Source organism: Cynocephalus volans, chromosome X, assembly GCF_027409185.1.
Source record: "Cynocephalus volans isolate mCynVol1 chromosome X, mCynVol1.pri, whole genome shotgun sequence".
NCBI lineage: Eukaryota > Metazoa > Chordata > Mammalia > Dermoptera > Cynocephalidae > Cynocephalus > Cynocephalus volans.
Genome location: NC_084478.1, coordinates 148,602,424 through 148,619,113, shown reverse-complemented (window position 1 = coordinate 148,619,113; position 16,690 = coordinate 148,602,424). Strand labels below are relative to the sequence as shown.

The following is a 16,690-nucleotide window of genomic DNA, read 5'->3' as shown; positions in this document are numbered from 1 at the left end:
GGGGTTCCCTTGGCTCTCTGAACACAGTGATTGGATGGGAGGGTTCCCTTGCCTCTGTAAACCTGGAGATTAAGAGGGGTGGTTGTTTTTTTCACCTCTTGGAACCCAGAAACTGGGTGTGTGGGGGGGTGCTCAAGGTCCTTAGGCTCCTGAATTCGAGGATTGTGTAGAGTGTTCCCTTGGCTCTTAGACCGAGAGATTTTGGGGAATTAAACAAGGTGACTATTTCCTGGTCCTTTCATTTAAGTATGTTAATTCCTTGCACAACTCTCATTCTGCCAGGTGCCGTCTTTCCTTTTTTACCCACTGTTTACGAGCTTAGAAATTAAAGCATTGTCTCAGTTTAATATTTCCAAAAATGGCAACATTTCACAGAGGATCTCTTGGAACTTAACGGCCTCTTGAGGAAACTCGGAATCTCCCCAAACTGGCTCATCTAGGATTTCTCCCTCTATATCACCCTCACCCACCCCTCTTTCCTTCTTTTCACCACTTGGAGCTCCCCTTCAGCTCCCTGCCCCCCTTCAACACTTCTACCTCCTCCATCCCTTTATCCACCCCCAACAGACATTTCCCTTCTACTCCAGCCCCTCAAATGCCTATAGTCATTGGAGCTTCAGGACTCCACCCCCACGGAGGGTTTTTAATGGAGGGCCTCGGGGACCCCAAAAGAAGCCACCTGAGTCTGAAAAAGCCCACTGGAACCACTTTGGATATTGTAACCACTCAGATGGGCTTTGGAGACACACAGATGTCCACTTGATGTCAATTTAGTCCCTCACCCAAAATTCAGCCCACAGACTCCTTAAGATTACACGTCAGAGCAAAAGAAAAATCCAAAAAGTCTCCTCTACAAATATTAATGGAAAGCTTTAGCCTTCTTACTGAGCAGGTAAGATTGACTTGTCCCATCTGCCAGAAACACAATTCTGATAAAAATACAAAGTGAGATAACAATGAGAGCCAATGCTTTTATATAAAACAGTGAGGTCTGTTTTTCTGTGTTTATGCCTGACTCATGGCTGAAAATTTAGAATGAAAGCCATAAGATCACTGTCTGTGTCTGTTTGTATCTGTATATATATATGTATGTTACGTATGTGTAATATTTCCCTATGTCCAGATGGTATTACCACATTAATTTACAAAATCCCTTATTCTCTATTCTAATTGACTTAGAGATAGACAGGCAGTTGTATAAATTAAATATTCCTAAAACTCCCAGAAATTTAAAAACTAACCCAAATGTTTAAAAAGTTCAACTTCACGTACCTTAGGTAAATGTTTGGCAAACACAAATAGTTTAATATTGTTGGTTTAATAAAAGCAGTCATGTCTCTGAGTTATCAGCATTAAGCATAATACAAGTATACATATTCATTTTACCTGGATATGTTCCTCCTAAACTTAGAATGGACTTACTAGTAAAATGAGCTAATGTTATACTTATTAAACATTTAAGATTACAAAAAATATATAATTTTCAGTTTAATCACAGCAACTTATTATTCTGACAACCTTTATTTCAAGAAAACTTATATTTTTCAACCCACAAAGTAGGGAAGGAAAAATAATTTGTTTTATAAGATGTCTGGTTAAAACTAATTTCCTATTTTATGGGTTTAACTTAAAACCTTAGACTAGGGTAAATTAAGTAGGAGATTAAATAGCTAGATCATTTATAAGTAAAACACTGAAACAATAAAGCATAAATGTAAGTTTATATACTTTTTCTCATTATTTTTATATGGTAAAGCTAAAAATATTACGGTTTATTAATAAATATGTTCTTTATGGACACACTGAGAAATTTTATTGTAAGGAAGTATATACCTATAAACAATTGTGAGATATATATTCCCAGTCCTTGCCAGTCTGCCACAAAATGCAGGCTCATAACGGATGGCTTATAATGATCCACTTTCTTGTTTTCTCTGTAAAATAATAGTGACTAATATTTTTAAATTATAATCAGTAAATGTCAGTGAAATAAATACAGGTAGAGTATCCTTTATCCTAAATGCTTGGGAGCAAAAGTGCTGCAGATTTTGGATTTTTTCAGATTTTGTAATATTTGCAGAATACATACTGGTTGAGCATCCGCCATCTGGAAATCTGAAATCTGAAGTGCTCCAATCAGTATTTCCTTTAAACAGCAGGTTGGTGCTCAAAAAGTTTCAGATTTTGGAGCATTTTGGATTTCAGATTTTAGAATTGGGTGATGCTTAACCTGTAGACGCAATAATGGCAAAGGGAAACAATTTGTATGCAATGTATGCAACATATGTTTTGTTCAGGAAAAAGAAAGTAATTTTATCCTCAGGTAAAATGAGTGGTTGTTCAAAAATGAGATGAATGGACACAGCAAGTTGCAAAAGTTAATTAAAAAGGAATTTTATTACTCATGGTCAAGGCTGGGTAAAATGCGATGGGTTTGTTTATAAGAATCGTTTAAAAAAAAACAGCTTGAGTATTAAAATTTGGTTTTCTCTCTGTTAAAATGACAAAATTGTCATGGATTACTGGTCTGCTCTTAATAATAGGTGGTAAAAGATGTTCATTTGCCTTCTGAGTAGAAAGGACGGGGCGAAGCCCAAGGGACTCAGGGACCCGAACTGCCCCAAGCGCGCCCATCCCGCCCGTTCCCCTGTCCTGGGCGGTGTCTGCTGGTTCGGCTCGAGCAGGTCCCGTCCCTCTCTTCGGTCCAGCCTAAACGGCCCAGCAGGTGACGTCGCCACACGCCATGCCGGCCCCACTCTCAGGGCCACACCGGTCTGCCTCACTTTGGCTCGTGCAGGCCCCGGCCCTCACAGCCCTGCAGCCTCTGCCGCCCTTTGGGACGTTGGGCTCTCTAGCCCCGCCCCCCGGCGCGCAGCACAGCCCCGCCCACTCCCACCACTGTGACGCACGCGTGACGCCTGCGTGACGCCAGCGCGGCTGCTCCCCAGGCGCTCGCGCTGCCCCCGCCCTGCTGCTAGGCGGCCGTTGATAGGCTTGTGTAGACAGGCCCGGGCCGCCCGCAGGCCTTCGCCTCTCGCCTCCCGGTGCTGGCTGCGCCCGTCATGGACGACTGTGCGGTTGTGTCGGACCCCGAGCTGGCCGCCCTTCTGCGCTATTTCATCCCGCACGGGAACGTCTTGGGTACGCGGCGGCCGGCGGCGGTCTCGTCCCCTCCCGGGACCTGCTCCCCGCGTTTCGTCCCGCTCCTTCCCCCGCACCCGTTCCGCTTGTCCCCACTGCGCTCTCCCCCAGGCTTGCAGACCATACCCCTGACCTCCCTGCGCCCCGTGTCTGGCCAGGCTCCACTGACAATCTCTTGGAAGAGGAAATCTTCAAGTACATGACCCAGAGGCGGAGGAAGCTTTTGTCCTCTAACTCGTCTGCCTCCTCCTATGGGTTCTCCAGTGAGACCCTGCCCCAGAGGCCCGCCTGGCCGCCCATGGGATGGGAACGGGGCATGTGCGACGGGGACGATGGGTCGGGAGTGTGTGGCAAGGGCGTTGGCCGATTGGGGCGCTGGGGAGAAGGGAGGAAAGCCTGAGGGGCACAGGGAATGTTCCCCCTACCCCATTCAGACTTGGATTCAGCTTTCCAAGGGTTCGTTGGATATGTACAATCTGCCCAAGAAAGAAGACACCTTACTTGACCAGAGCAAGGGTAAGGCAGGGATGGGGTGGGCACCCTGATACCGGCAGCCCACTCCATCCGGGACCCCGGTCTCAGGGAGAACCTGAGGCCCCAACCCCCACCACCTCTCAGCAGCCCGAAATGGGGTTCAGATTAGGTCCATTGGGCCAGGCAGGGGACACCGATGCTTCCTCTGCTAACCATTCCCCCCTTCCTAAGGTTGTAATGACAAGTACTATGAGGAGAGTTACCTGACCACCAGGACTTCCAGGGAGGCTGATTCTGTGGGTACATCCAAGGGATTCCACCAGACGGTGACTTTGCTCGCAGATGCTGACACCTTCCACCACCAGGTGAGCAGGCTGACAGGCATCCTATACTTTGATCCGACCTGAGTGTACCATAGCTGGGTTTGGGCAAATGCAGTGCAGGAGTGGGGACACGGTGCACCCTTCATTCTCCAGGGAGAGTTAGGGTCAGTGGACACCTGTTTGGTCAGGGCCCGACTTTAGGGAGCCATTCGAACTATTTGACTAGAGTGCATGGGACGGCACGTGGCCTGGACCCTGGTCTGAGATCTAGGCGCATGCTCTTTCTGAGAATCATTAGGATAGAAAGGAGGGTGTTGAGCACAGTCAGCCAGGACAGTCAGTGAGCGAGTGGCAAGGCCCCACAAACAAAAGGCTGGGTACCCAGAAGGTTCTGGAAGGGGCAGGTCCCTGGCCTTTAAGCAATGATCTGAGTGGGCTGGCCAAGGAAGTTTGGACTGAGGGATATGATAGGGCCATGGTGATCCCACCAACCAGTTCCCTCATACTTACTTGCTTCTGCAGATTCGAGATGACAGTCTTTTATCTTCTTCCGAAGGGACAGAAAGGATAGGTGAGTAGTGGAGAGGCCCAGGGACGGGGCTGGTTCTGGGCCCAGGCTCTACTGGCCCACTTACTGCCCTCTTTTGCCTCAGGGAACACCCCGTGTAAGGCTTGGACAGTGCCTACCAGAGCGTCGCACACTACCGCCACATTTCCAGAATCTCCAAGAGCTCCCAGGACCTGTCCTATTATCCTAAATCCTCATCCTTCTCTTCTTTATCCTCATCTTCATATTCCTGCCTTTCATGTCTCACCCGATACACCATCCAGCCAGGAAAGCAGGCCCTTAGGGTCCCGCTCTGGAGCCAGCTGCTGCTTTTCCTGCTGTTAGTTGCCTTGCTGCCCTTTGTTTACTACTACTGGGAGCTTCAAGAGGGCAACCCCTTGTGGATGGAGCCCTGAGGGTTTTCGGCTTCAGAGCCAGCTCTTCTCAGAAGTCCTGGCTGACTTCTTCAGCAGTGTTTGATGGGGGTGAGGGTGGGGGGTTTTCGTGTGTTCTAGCTTCAGGAGGCTGGGCCTAGCCCGAGGCAGTGTTTGTTCTCCCTGCCTTGTCCTGCCAGGGAGGCAGCAGACTCAGGCCCTCCAGTGTATGGTGGTCCTGGGCTTGCCTTCCTCTGGAGCCTCCTGTCCCTGGTTGCGTGTGACCCTTAAGGCCTGGGAGGTAAAGAACTCACTCCCAAGGAGAATACAGTTGTTGTCATGCATGCCTCTTGCTCATTGACACCTTGTTGGCCAAAGGCCTCCCTGACTTTGTTTTCATGGACACACAATAAAAAGACCGTTTATTTGTAATATATCGGCTCTTCGTGCTGGGGGAGGGGTTGGGCTCCCATGACATGGGGCCTCTGGTCTTGGATCTCAAGGATAACTATCTATCTTTCTTTTCATTTCTGTGTTGGTCTTGGGTTAGGGATCAAATGCTACCCATATATGTTTATGTTATGTTTGTGGGTTTTATTCCTTAACTCATTCCCCAAAGCATTTACAATGTGCGTAGGTTACATGCAAATACTATGCCATTTATGTAAGGGACTAGAGCATCGGTAGATTTTGGTATGGGGGTGGGGTGGGGTGGGCCTGGAAAGTGTCCTGGAACCAATCCTCCAAGATACTGAGGGATGCCTACTTATAAAAATAACTATAGTACAACAAAGTATATGGAGAAAACCCAGTTGGAAATGCAGCATACACGTAGTCTGTGGTGTTTTAACCAGGAAAAGCCAAAGCCAACCTCAGCAGCCAAGGGCACATAGCTGGTGGAGCATTCCTGAGCTCCTGGAATTGCTGCTTATTTAATGACACAGGGGAAAAAGCTTCAAAGATTCTGAAGTTCCCCAAAGGGTCTGTGAATCCATTGACCATACACACACACACATGCACCTTCTCCCCCATACACACACCATGACCTTCTTGTTTATCCAGTTAGATGCACCATCCAGCCCTATAAACACTCCCTTACCAACCCATTTAGTTCATTTGCCTCTCTCTCCCTCCAGTGCACTTGTGTGTCTACAGCCCCATGCCTCTCTGAAACCCGCAGGACCAGCCTGCTTCCCAGCTATGCTTGAAGAGCGGAATGTTGTTGGGGGCCGTCTCTCCCTAGCGCTGGCTGGCTGAAATTTGGTGGCCAATTCCCTGGTATTATACTCCTCGTCCCTCTCTCCAAAAGTACTCTTTCACCCCTTCTTCTCTACTCAAACTTCCAACATCCCTGCTGATGACCTTGCCTCATAGTTCACTGAGAAAAGAGGTGCAACTGGCTGAGAATCATGTCATCCTCCCACCATCAAACCTACTCACTGTCTGCGTCTGTGTCCCTATTCTCTGCTCTGGCCTTGTGGCAATGGATGAACTGCCTCTGCCCCTACAAGGACAATTTGTGTGCTTGTCCCATTTTCTATCCTTTATATCACATAGTTAGAAGGCCCTTTTGTCCTCACATCCCCTTCTAGTGACAACCTTGGTGCTTGTGCCCCTTTACTATGCGTATGTATATCAAAACATCATGTTGTGCACCTTAACTTTACACTATAAATAAATAAACTCATAAACTCACTGCTAAAGTCATCTACACAGCCTTTCCCTGCTCTCCCTACTCCATCCGCTCCACAGGGACCATTTGAACTCCTGGGAGTGTGGAGGGGATGAAGATGCATTAGGGACAGAAAAGGCACATGGGACACTTGGGACACATAATGACATCCTTAGGCTCACAGAGTCCTGGCCTTCAGAGTAGGGAGGAAGTGGAAATTTTTCATCATAGTAAAGATGGGGAAACTGATGCCCAAAAAGGAAATGGACTTGCCCTACATCCCACACTGATGGGTCTGCATAGCCAGGATGAAAATATGTTCACTTCCTTATTTCTCAACGATGCCTTCAATTATCACAGTGATTTCTTTTGTGGTTTCTGTTTTTGTCCCAAAAGTAATAACATGAATTCTTATATGCAAAATGTTCAAGCCGTCAGGATTTATATGGAGTAAAATATAAAAGTGTGCCCTCTTGCAGGCCCACAAAGGACATTTCTCTTCCCAGTGCGACCCACTGTCAGTGATGTCAGTGTCAAGTCACAGTGCACCGAACCACCTCTCAAGAGTTTGCTGCACTTTCAGAGAATCTCATTTGTCCTGGGCATGAACTTGCCTTGGTCTAGTCAGCAGCAAACATCAGGGAACATAAGATCCACTTGGGGAATGTTTGAAAAACCACCAAATTACATACTTTAAGAGCCAGGGTTTTATGTGATGTGAGTTTTATCTTGGACAAAGGTCACAACAGGCTTTGGGGGGTGTCACCGAGGACCAAGCTATTGAATCAGAGGTGGCAGAGTCCACATTTTACTCCATATACATCTCGACAGCTTGGACTCTTTTACGTGTAATTTCTCATGTTATTTCTTGCGGGATACAAACATGTATCCTGCCCCAAAGTCATTTCTCCCGGCTTCCAGCAATGGAGCACAAGGCACAGGCACAGAAGCCTTAGTGACACCGCGGCTCCTTGGCCTCCCCACAGCACCAACTCCACACACAGAACTTTTGTCATGAACAGCCTGGGCCGCCCCTCTCAGGCAGAGGGTTCGCTCCATCAGACCCGCCACGCCTTCACTGCTCCTGGAAGGGGTCATTGGGGCACTTTTGTCTTGAGGCACCTAACTAGGTCCCAGCAAGACTCCTCAGTTTAGATGTGCCCCTCCCTCCAGGCCCTATGATCTCTCCCTCCTCCTAAATTGCACCCCATTCCCATGGTGGTCTAAGCTCGGAGCCTGGGACTAATTCCTCACACCTCCTTCTCTTCCTCAGTTCCTACATCTACTCTGTCACCAAGGTCTGTCCATTCATCTTCAACTGATCCTCCCAGTCCTCCCACTTCTCGTCATCTCTGTAGTCACACCCCAAGTCCAAGCTACCACCATCTCTAGCCTAAACAACAGGCTGCATTGGCCACCCACCTGACCCTCCTATGGCCTCTTATTGCCTCTGTCTTTTCTCTCAAAAGCAGCCGAAGAGATCCTTTAAAAAACAAGTCTGGGCCGAGCCTGTGGCGCACTCAGGACAGTGTGGCACTGGGAGCGCGGCGACACTCCCGCCGCGGGTTCGGATCCTATGTCTGAATGGCCGGTGCACTCACTGGCTGAGTGCCGGTCACGAAAAAGACAAAAAATAAAAATAAAATAAAAAGTAAGTCTTATCCGATCACTTCCATCTCTGAATACACGCCAGGCCGTGGCTTCCCATCAGCCTTGGACATAAACCCCGACTCCTTCCCGTGGCCTCCAAGCCCTGCCACACCGAGCCCAGTGCCCATGTGACCTCCCCTGTGCCAATCTTCCGACTCACTCGGCTCCAGCCACGCTCTTCCCCATTCTTGGGACACACCAAGTTCTAGAGTGTCTTCCCTCTGTTGAGAATGTTCCTCTTCAGGCAGCCGATGCCTTCCCATCTCGCAGGTCTCCATTCTGATGCCGCTGCCTCAGCGGATGTGGGAGGAAGGAGTATTTGGTGTCCCTCCCCTGCTGGCCCTTGTCACAGTTCACTGTAGGCAGAATATACTTCCACACCCCACTGCCTTTGGGCTTTGGCCTGTGACTTGCCAACGCGATATATATGAGTGGGCATGAGGTGCACCATGTCCCGTGAGAGGCTTTGATGTGCTTCCGTGGTTTGACCTTCCACTTCTGCCCCTGCCCTGGCACATTGGGAGTCATGGCCTCACTCAGGCAACCACTGATGCTTCCATGGGGCACCCAGAATGAGGAGACACGTAGAGCAGACCTGAAGCCATCTCCACCACCGCACACACAGCCACAAGTGAGCCGAAGGCCACGAGTGAGAAATAAATGTTGATGTGAACCACTGAGACCCAGGGGCTGTTGGTTTGGCAGCACTATTGCAGCAAACGCTTTCAGAGGCCTCAAGGGAGCAGCACTCACCAGAAGCAAAACTAGAGAATTAAGTGAAGGTCGAGAGAGGCGAGCAGTGACACACTCCACTCCAGAGCATTGGCCGCCAGGTAAATACCTCCCAGGTAGAAGATGAAAGGATTTCTTTGGTGGGGGGAAAAAATGTCAAAGAGAAAAGATCCAGAGACATTAGCCATGAGAGGTCCCACCATAAATCTCAGTTCTCCCCCACAAAGCCCTCCAGGGTGTAGCGCTCCCACTCCCGTCCACACACACAGGGCTTCCAAGCAGTTCCAATACCTGTTTAATGAAAAATACACAGAAACATCCAATTTGAAGTGGAAAAAGTAAATGGCCATCAAAAGAGTCTCTTTTGAAGGGGCGATGGGGCCCAAGCAGCCGCACATCGCTCCATGCCACCAGCGCATTCAGCCTAGATGGCTCGCCAGGCTCCACTGGCAGTCAGGGGGGTCTTTCTAAAATGCCCAGCAGCTCACAACCCTCCTGTGGCTTCCAGATCCCCATCCATGGCCTCCAAGCCTTCTGCCTTGTCCGACCTCCCGAGCTCCACTTGCCTTTTCTCACTGGTGCTACTCCAGGTCCTTGAACATGCCTGTCGTAACTGTCATTTCCTTGGTGCTTTCTGGGCTGGCCTGACTCTCGTTGTCTTATTGTCTTAATATTTACCACAATCTGTAATTGTATAGGATTTTTTCATTCCTTGAGCTATTGTCTGTTTCTCCTATATACCAAAAGGACCACTGGAGCAGGCCTCGCTGTGGCATTTACTGCTGAATCCCCAGTATCTAATGCGAGGCCTGCTCTGGAGGAAAGAGCACTGACAGAGGGGAAGGTGGCCTCAGTGATGGGTGGGAAGTGCTCGAGGCCGTGCCCCTGGTGTGGGAAGGATGGGGTGGGTTTCTGTAGAAATGGAATCTGGGTGTTTCCCTGCCCCACGCCATGTCCTCTCCCTTCCCTTTGGAACGTGTCTCCTCTCCTGGCCCCACTGCTAGGATAGGATGTGTGAGTCACCCACCTGCTGGGTGCAGCACAGGCAGAGGGTCTGGAGAGAAGGGGAGGGCCTGGGTTCTTTGTGCAGAGCCAGGGACTTGGAGGAAGCAGAACCCCAAGGGGCTGGTGAGGAAGGAAGCAAAGGAGGAGAAAGTGGTTCTGCCTGGGGTAGGAGGTGGGGGGACTGTTCCTGTGAGTGGCAGGGGCTGCCCCCGGCTAGTGTCAGGTGCCCAAAAGTCTCAGCACCCCTGGTCCCCACCAAAGAAGGGGGCACTCGGGCCCTCTGTGGGGTGATGTGGCATGAAAGGGGGCTCCAGCCCAGGTCAGGGTGGGACTAAATGGGATTGGTGCGACGCTGCCGTCCCAGCCAGGGTGGTGTGAATTCCAGCTGTCCCGTGTTGTCAACGTAGAAATGGAAGACACCCTTCTCCCTACATGCAAGTCAAGGGATCGGTGTGCATCAAGTTTGGACTGGGGACTGCCACTCAGACCCTAGAGTCTCTCAGGAAATCCAGGAGAGACAAGGCACATGGCCTCAGGCTGCAGGACCCCAACTGGGAACTGTGCAGCAGTAGCCTGGGGAGAGGGAGGCCTGTCCCGGGGACTGTCACGTGACAAGGTTGAGGGTGTCCAACAACAGGCGATGTGCTTGGATCTGGGACAAGGAATCATCTTCCTGGGAACACCGAGTGCAGCTTAGGGGGACAGGAGCTCCTTGTTTCAAACCACGTGGATGCTGCCGGCTGAGGGTGGGGTGCGGGAGGCCCATGGTGTGGCCCACGGCCTGGCGGGGACCACCTGGGTCTGCAGTGCTCCTGTGGGCAGTGGCCCTGCCACATGCCTGGGGCCCTCCCCAGGCCTCCACCATCAGGTTATTAGGGAGATGGTCAAAGGCATCCACCGAGCCAAGTGCAACCCCCCCTGGCCCTGTGGGAGGCCCCCTGCCTTCCTGCACAAGCTCATCTTGTCCCCCTTCCCACACACCCTGGGTCCTTCTCCACAACCACAAGACTGTGCCAGGCCCCCTTCAGACTCCTCCTTGGCCTCTGCTGGGAAGCTGGACTCCCGGGGTGGGGCTGGGGGTGGGGGCACAACTCTTCTCTGACACACACCCCCACTGGCCCTATCGGTCTAGACCCCTCTGTCCCCGTGTCTCTGCTGCTGGTCCCCACAGTGGGCTGGGACAGGCAGGGTGGGGATCAGAGCCTGCATCTCCAGGGCCCTGGTCTGGTGGTTTTCTGGAGCAGGGGCTGGATCAGGTGAGTTGAACGGACCTGATCAAGTTCAGCCTTAGCCTCTGTCACTCTCTTCCTTTCCAGTTTGGGCAGAAATGCCCCCCAAGCCCGGCCTGGCACAGGGGTGGCCCCAGATACCTGCGTGGGGGCAGGCGGGGACTGACGCCAAGCCAAGGGTTGCGATCCTCTTACCGGTCACAAAAAAAAAAAAAAGATAGATGACTTAATTTTAGGTTTGGCCTCAGTGGATCGCTATCAGTCCCAAGAGGTAGAAAGCACAAGCATCGAAGGTTAAATTGTTCTTTCTTAAGGAAAATATAAGAGAAGACAAAATCGATTTTATCTGCTCACACTTGTGTATTACGAACCAGGTTACAGAGCCAATTTCAATGAAAATTTGATTTCAAAAGAAAACCTATTCTATGGCCGTAAAAATGATTAAAAGAAACTTCTGTTTGTATTTTGGAAGCAAATTAAAGTGCTAAATATTATCGAGACAACTGAACGAGATAAATAAATACCAGTGCTGAGCCATGGGTTTGTGAATATGTCATTTTCACAGAGACACCAAAATGTCATTTACTTCGTTTTGGTCCACTGTATATGACACCTGCTCTTAGCATTGATTTAGGAATTTCACTATTGTATATGTATAATGAATTATTTGTGCTTTATGTATTTTACATCTATTTTTAAAGGTAAATTGTCGAGAGTGCTTTGCTTTCTACGTATAATATTCAGTAGTATGTGGAAGTGTCAATGCACATGCATCTAAAACCCTGAATCGATAATTCTCATACATTTCCTTTTGTAATGTGCACTTTATACATTTAACAATATGCACAGTCTTCATTTTATTTAATAACTATGAAATTGTTTGAGAATATATTTCTAACAACTTAGTAAAATGTCTTCTTTTATTGAGTTACTGAAGTTGCTTTCACGAACCATTCAAAATAAAATAGTCCCACTTGTAGAAGAGCCGGGGTCCTGGGGCCTGGGGTCTGCCTGCTGTTTTTCGCCCTCCCTTCAACTTCTACCCACTTATTCCTGGGGCTGCCCGAGTGACCTGGTGATCCAACCAGCCACTGCCCCATGTCATGTCACCGGGCTCCGTGAATCCCAGGGGGCCCCATGGCCCATCACGGCCCCTGCCCCTCACTTCCCCCAATGTTAACGTGGCCCCTGTGTCCCCTCATCCCCACCTCCATCCCAGCCCAGGCTGGCCCAGCCATCAATTGCCCACAGCAGAGGCGAGACTCAGCTGCAACATCCAGAGAACTTTACTGACAAGAAAAATCTGCTGAACCACTGAGGAGAAGGGGACGACATCACAGAGAAGACATCCCAACAGCCACGAGAGGTCATGGGTCCCGGAGCCCCCTCCTCTTGGGGTTCCTGACCAGGTGCCACATCTGTCGCCCACACTGTGGCTCCTTCCTTAGGGCTCCCCAATCTGCCTCTTGCGAGGACGGTGGACTCTGGCAATGTCCACTCACTTGAGGAAACCCGCTCCTGGGCTGACCCTCTGGGCCAGGGCCCTGCCCGATGGCCTGCACAGGACAGTCACAGGACACTGGAGAACATGGCAGGAAACAAGCCAACAAGCCAAGGAAACTGAGGCATGAATAAGAACAGGGTGGACATCAGAGCTCGGAGACTCCGGGAGGAAATGCTCAGTTAAGGTCACACACATTCCCACAAGAACAAGCAGCCGGTGGCCTAAATCTTCACTGAGAAAGCGGAGGTGGAGCTGGCGACACTGGACAAGAGCGAGCAGAGCCTTGGCTCCTGGCCTGGAAGCTCACAGCACGTGCCCAGGCCCAGAGGTGGCTGACCCGGCAGGCCAGGTCGCACCCCGGGGTAGACACGAGCCTCACGGGTTTGCACAGACACGATGGCGGTGGGGGCTGGGAAATGGGAGCGCTTGCTTGACACGGGAGTCACCTCGGGGCCAACACAGATAAGGGTGGGCTTCACAGAACAGGGAACAGCCTGACCCAGGACTGGGAATGGGGGACCCCTCTTGGGAGACCCCGGCAGCTCCATCATTGAAATGGCCTCTTTCCCCCTAATGTCTCCCAGTCCAGTGCAGGTGGCAGCCGTCTTCAGGTCCCTCATCCAGGCCTGGGCCAGACACTCAGGGCTGCCTCCAGGCCAGCTGCCCAAGGTGGCGGGGTGTGGGGCAGGGCTCGGCATCGGCAGGTGCTCAGCTGTGGTCCACCATGCCAGTCCCAGGTTCTCCTTGCCTTCTCTCTCCTGTGGCTCTGCACAAACACAACAGCACGAGACAACACCCCCCACTCCTCCCGCCTCCTCTTCCTCCTCCACCTGCTCCCCCTCCTCCTCCTGCTCCTACTGCTCCTCATCTTCCTCCTGTTCCTTCCCTCCCTCCTGATCCCCCTCCTCCTCCTGCACCTCCTGCTTTGGAACAAAAACTTTCCTGCACACCCAATCTGGCCTAAGCCAGCTGTGGGGACACTGGCCCACTGGATACCCAGCACCCCTGCCTGGGGGTCTTCTCCTGCCAGTCTTTGATCTTTTTGCCCATTGAGCCCTGTCAGGCCACAGGGGGAGAAAACTGCCTCTCAGCTGGCATGGGGCTCCCAGGTCCTTTGTGTCCCCTGCCCTCAGCTCAACGGTGCTCCCTTCCTGGGGCTCCCCTAGAGCAGTATAGTTGATCCTGAAGACAGGCTGGATCCTGTGGCCTTCCCTCTGGGATGTTACTTCTCTGCTTTGCAGCTCTTCCTCACCAGCACTGATTCCTTCTGGCTGGGGCAGTCCCTGGGCAGGCTCTTCCAGGCCCCACACGGCCTGGGGGCTTGTGAGCATCTTTAGCTCTGAGCACACAGGGTGGGCGTTAGGGGTTGGCCAGATGACTGGGCTCATGCCTGGGCCAGAGCCCTCAGCTGCACCTTCTTGAGCCTCTACTTTGCTGGGGTCCCCACCCGAGTCTTGGCCGCCCCATGTGCGGGGTGCTGCAGCTCCCCACTTGCATCTCTGGCACCTCGTCAGGGCCGTCAGTGAGTCACATGGGGTTTGGTCTTGGTTGGTGGAGTCCCTTCCAGCTTGTGGAGGAGGACGGGGCACAGCCTGGGCCTGGCTGCCCTGCCCCTCTGCCCCACTCAAGTCAAATGTTGTTTTCCTGGGCTGCCCCTTCCCCTTGATAAAATGTCTCTGCTACCTGCTAGGAGAAGCGGTGCCTGGATCTTCTGATCCTATGCATTGTAGGGCTCGGGGTGGCTCATGGCCCCAGCCCCCGTCTCGTTTCCCGATGCTGCTGTCTCCTGCTACAACCTGTGTCCTCCCCAGTGATGGAGGTTTGTCTTCAGCCACTGCACACGCTGCCTGGCCATGGCCTTCTTCCCCAGTGCTGTGGCAGCACAGCAGTCGGCTGCGCTTCAGTGATGGGAGAGCCCCTTCCTGTAGGGTCTGGCTGCTGCTCTCGCCAAAAGACTGACTGCATGGGGACCTGAGCTGCGGGGACTGCCTGCCCAAGGCCCCCGCTACTGCCTGCCTACCTGCTGCCTTCCAGTCTCTTCCTACAGGACTCTGCTTCTCCTTCATCACAGCCATGGTGGCCTCCCTCTCCTCTTCATCTCGAATGACTTTCATTAACTCCATAAATGTGGGGTGACAGTCTCACTGATCAAGGAGCTTGAGCTTGTGCTGGAGGGTGGTGGACATGCAGGCCCTAGATAGAAAATGTTTCAGGCGAATCAAGTCTGTGCTCTGCTCTAAGGGGCTGTGCTCCACGGCTTTCTGCAGCAGGGGTTCTAAGCGTAGCAAGTAAGCAGAGACTCTCTCCGGTCTTCTGAAAGGTCTGAAGAAACCTAAACTGAGAGCTTCTAAAGTCCTCTTTATCCCCAAAGATCTGCTTCAGGGCGTCCAGGCACTGCTCCACAGAGATAGAGTCATTGTGGGCCCAGAGCACCTGCATGATGGACAGGGCAGAGCCGCGTAAACTCTCCAGCAGACGCCACCTCTTCTCCACCTCAGACACTTGCCACATCTGCATCATGTCAGTGACCTGCTCCAGCCACACTTCAAAAGTCTCTTCGCCTGGGCCTGGGAAAGCACTTCCCGAAAACACTTTCGGTTTTTGGTACCACGTGCTATCTTCCAGAGGCTGCAAAACTGCTGGTCGGACTTGGCTCAAGCCCTCTAGCTCCATGTCCTCAGTGGACAAGGTGCTATAGGCCAGGGTTTTGGCCACGTCTACCACTCTCCGGCCCTCATCATTCAGGAAGTACTTTAGTCAATTGATAAATTGTTCATCTGGGTTCCAGGGTTTTACCACCACTTCCCAGGTGCCCTCATTTCCTGGTATCTGACTAGGGATTGTTGCAAAATTGACAGTCAGCCAACTCGATGAGGACAGCCTTGGCATTGTCTTCCCTTAGGAATGTTCTGCCCAGCACCCTGTACGCACACAGGGGCTTGAAGCCTGCCTTCACGGTCTCTTTAATTTCAGCCTCACTACACTCCACGGGGATGCCCACGATCAGCAGGGCCTTCCTGGGGTCCAGGCCCATGCCCTTGCACCAATCCTCTAACAGTGTCTCTGCCATGGCTCTCACTGCCTACGGACTGATCTAATACTAGGGCAGTAATCAGCTCAGAGTTTTACCAGGACTCAAATAATTCTGAGCCAATGCCAAGAAGGAAGGCAGAAGTGCCCCAGGTTTCCACAGCCTGTAATGCAAAGGGGTGAGAGCATCGTTAACACCCACTCCCCACCTCCACCCAGAGCACCTCCTCTGCCCCCCTCCATGCAGGGATTTAGTCCCTGCTTCCCAGGGCTCCTGCAGTTATTTTGTGGAGAGCAGAGTGTGGAGGGTCTCCCCAGGCAAATCTCCCCCACCTCAGCCCTCCTAGCTGAACTCCATTTTCTGTGGGTTCCTCCTTGAAATCCGTGTGCTGTGCATGCCTGTGGTGAAAAGGCCAGTGTCAGGAGGCAGGGCCTGATGCCTGGGGACACTCACAAAGCCCTCGAGGAAGGAGAGGGCAGGAAAATGCTCCCCACCCCCTGGTGCTCTGCCGGCCCACAATACCTGGCCCCCTCCTTGGGCCGGGGCAAAGGCTGGCAGAAGGAGCTGCAGAGCTCTCCTCTTTCTCAGAAAATGCCTGACAGATGAGAGAGATGGCTGGAGCTCTGTGCAGTGCAATGAGAGGGGTGGGTATGGAGCGCGTGTGACGAGCTGCAGTGCTGCCATAGATGCCGAGAACAGTGTGGACCATGGGTTTGCATTGCAGGATGGTGTCTGCAGTAAGGTTAAGGCCCTCAAGGAGCAACAGGTGATGTCACCGGCCTCCAACCAATGCAGCATCTTAGCCACAAGGTGGTGAGTGAGGGAAGGGGCGATGTGGGGTGAGGTGGGTAGCAAGGGTGAGTGCTGAAAAACAAGAGCTTGTGCTTTCAAATTAGTGGAAGCTGGAATCAGGAGCAGAAAAGGGACCCAGAAAGGGTCTCCTCTGCCACACTGCAGGAAACAGACAACTCTTGCTGTAGGTGTGGCCCTGCCCTGCAGTCTGTGAGC

The 16,690-nt window shown here is 51.8% G+C and overlaps 2 pseudogenes; one reads left to right on the top strand and one right to left on the bottom strand.

Annotated features, from left to right (window-relative positions):
• Positions 1 to 3,026: 3,026 nt before the first annotated feature.
• LOC134367469 (emerin-like) lies at positions 3,027 to 5,001 on the top strand (annotated as a pseudogene).
• A 9,367-nt stretch (positions 5,002 to 14,368) lies between these two features.
• On the bottom strand, positions 14,369 to 15,721 carry LOC134368459 (paraneoplastic antigen-like protein 5; annotated as a pseudogene).
• Positions 15,722 to 16,690: the final 969 nt, after the last annotated feature.